Source organism: Symsagittifera roscoffensis, chromosome 1 (genome assembly GCF_963678635.1).
Source record: "Symsagittifera roscoffensis chromosome 1, txSymRosc1.1, whole genome shotgun sequence".
Lineage (NCBI taxonomy): Eukaryota > Metazoa > Xenacoelomorpha > Acoela > Convolutidae > Symsagittifera > Symsagittifera roscoffensis.
In genome coordinates, this window is record NC_087062.1 from 27,969,375 (window position 1) to 27,972,377 (window position 3,003).

Genomic DNA, 3,003 nt, shown 5'->3' on the forward strand with positions numbered 1-3,003 from the left:
TGAGGGTTTTTACAAGGTTACTATGAAAACCAAACATGTATGTCATGGCTTAATTAGTTAGCATGTCAATTTGCATAACAATAGGTTGGTGGGAACAGTAATAAAAAAATTGAAGATATGGGGGGGGGGGTGGAAAAAGAGCCATAGACTGCATTAAAACGTGTCAGCGTAAACAGGTGAACAATTTGTTACAACTTTTCTGAAATGCAAAACGCAGTGTGAACAATTTTTGAACAGCTTTTTTGTAATTTTACGAGGGGGTAAGAAGCTGGAAAACAGCCAATATTATTTGCCGAATTTAGATGGGAGGAAAAAATCTCAGCTTAAGGTGGCTATAGTTTTCATGTTACTAGGCTAAGGGCTATTTTGGGAGACCCCAGTTTTTGTATCCTCTTGTATGCTGTTTAGGTGGAGTGGCAGTTGAACACGCGTCTGTTCGGCATGCTGGCTTTCTTCGATGCCAAGGCGAGCAAGACAGAGTGTGAACAAGTGGTGAGGGCCTATCTCAAAGAGAGGGAGAGATACAAGTCATCACTCCTCGTGGAGTACTTCGTTTTCGTCGACTCCATAGGTGGATATTCACTCATCAATCAGTGGTAGCCTTCTCGAAAGATAAGGGGATTGTCTAAGGCAGTTGACCGCACTGAGCTACCTCGATCCGTGGGAGCTGGTTTTTTGCCTTTTATTTCAATCCCCTAATAAAAGTACTATTGAGTTGTCTGAAAACGAATGATACGGCGATTAACGCTTAAGTCTGTATTAAATCTGCTCAGTTGTGGCGGTGACTTGTTTGATAAATTTTTGCCCAACATGAAAAATATTGAAGCAAGATGTGAGGGGATGTTTCTCTTTTGTATAAGAAAAAATGCTCAGAGACTCTATTCAATTTTTAGCAGAATTCCTGTGACCACTTTTGTAATGTGAAAATGGGCGTAAAGGTAAAAAGGCTTCCTGTTAAACACCGAGGGCAAATTTAGTAGTTGTTTGCATAATATTTCTGTTTTATTACTTTCTAGATATTGCAGAGGGCAACACCAACACGGACAGATCCAACATGAGTGAAGGGGTGGGAGTGGACGAAATGTACAGTGAGTAGAGGGGGGGGGGTGTTGTACTAAAGGATCAGCAGTCGGGTCTTGCTAACTATTTCCCTCCTTATGATCAGAGTGACCTAAAAAAGAATTGCAAGCCCTATAAAAAATTAATTCAACGGTTAGGCATATTAAGCATATGTGAATTTGGCTCTCTTCCAGTTCCCCCCTTTCAAATTCAATTTTGAAAAGTCTATTTAACGTTGTCGTAATGCAATGAAATTTGGCGTGGTGAACAAATCGACAACTGTGAACAGATTTGTTCTTCATACTTTACAGCGTAACATCAGACATTTAGCCGTAATAACACTTAAAACAAACATAAAATTCGGTATTTTGAAAGGGGGGACTGGAAAAAAGCCGTAAATTGTGTGCCTTGTAACGAATTGTGCCTTTTGCAACACGGGGAAATAGTTTAGAAAATTCAATCCGTATCCTTGAATCTACGAAAATTAGTTTTAGAAATATATAACTTGGTTCGATAATCATACACACTGTTTCTTGGTTTTTATTAACAAATATTCAAAAACAATACTCCAAAGAAAACTATGTTTCCATAAACTTTTTAGCTGATCAAGTGTTAAGCACAAGTCATCAACTATAAATTCCATATCAAAAGCTATCAAGATGGGCTCCAACATTTTCAACTTGTGGCTTTCAGTATATGCTGAAGCGTTTTTTAATATCATTTTTTTCAGGTAATCAATCAAAGAATGCCTCGAATAACACCAACACCACTCCAATTGGGACTGCGGGGGGCAAGGGGGAGAACAAAACAAGCAACTCCAGTCTTATCTACCAGGGAACTCAGGGCACCAACTCGGGAGGGGGAGGGGGCAAGAACCCTTCGTCCTCTACTGGGGGTCAGGATATCAAAGACAAGGATAAAATTAGTGTACATGTCGATGGGCAACAGGTGGGTTGAAAGCCAAGACAGAAATTTATAGGAGAAAGTATTTTGGACAACGATTCAGCTCGAATTTCTATACAAAGGCAGAGCAGACAGAAAATGAAATGAACGCCACTAAGACAATAAAAAATAAAAGTGGCAAAATAACATCCTCTACGAAAAATTTTGTCTCGAAGGACGTTCCATTTGAGAAAAGTATCTCTAAAAACACAACTACTGGCTTTAGAAGAAAATTTAGAAAGAAACGTCGAGCGGAATGTAAGCCGACAATACTTGGCTACAGGCCGTTGGGCCAAAAACTGTAGATTTCGGGGATTGCTTCTTAAGGTCCGTACGCACACTCGAACTTAACGGCACCGCAAAGTCGTCCCTTTGGTATTGAATTCAGCGGGGCGACCAAGATTCAGTACTATCCACAATCCCGAAAGGGTTAAGTTGGTGGCAACTATTTTGTATTGTTTTCTGTTACTTGTCCCCTCTTTATGCTGCTTTTTAGGCTGTCTTGCTCCTCTCACCAATCGCAAGAATTTCCAGTAGTAATTTGATTCAGCTTATATAAATCCAAATACAGAAGGCCATAAGTGGCCAAGATAAAATCTTATAATTTAACCAAAGGAAAGAATCCGCGATCTGTTAGTACAATGTCCTAATTACCCAATTAAGATTTGATCGACTCTGCTCTATGATTCTATTTCTTCAGATAACCCGAACAATCAATTACACACAGTGATTTTTCGCTGTCTCTCAGTTCGACCTGCTAAAATGAATAGTGTCTCGATGGATCACTATTCTTTTGAGGTACTTTAACTGATCTCCCAACTTAGCAACTTTTCGTTCTCTAACTCTGAGAATCAGCTATCTGTCAGCTTTTCGCTTCTTACTCTCTAACTAACGAGAACCAACTACTCTTTCTAGTAATTATCACTGTTCGCTTAACTATTGAGAACCCAACTGTTCACTCTCACAGCACAATTGTTCTCTCTCTGACTGAGAACCAACTAC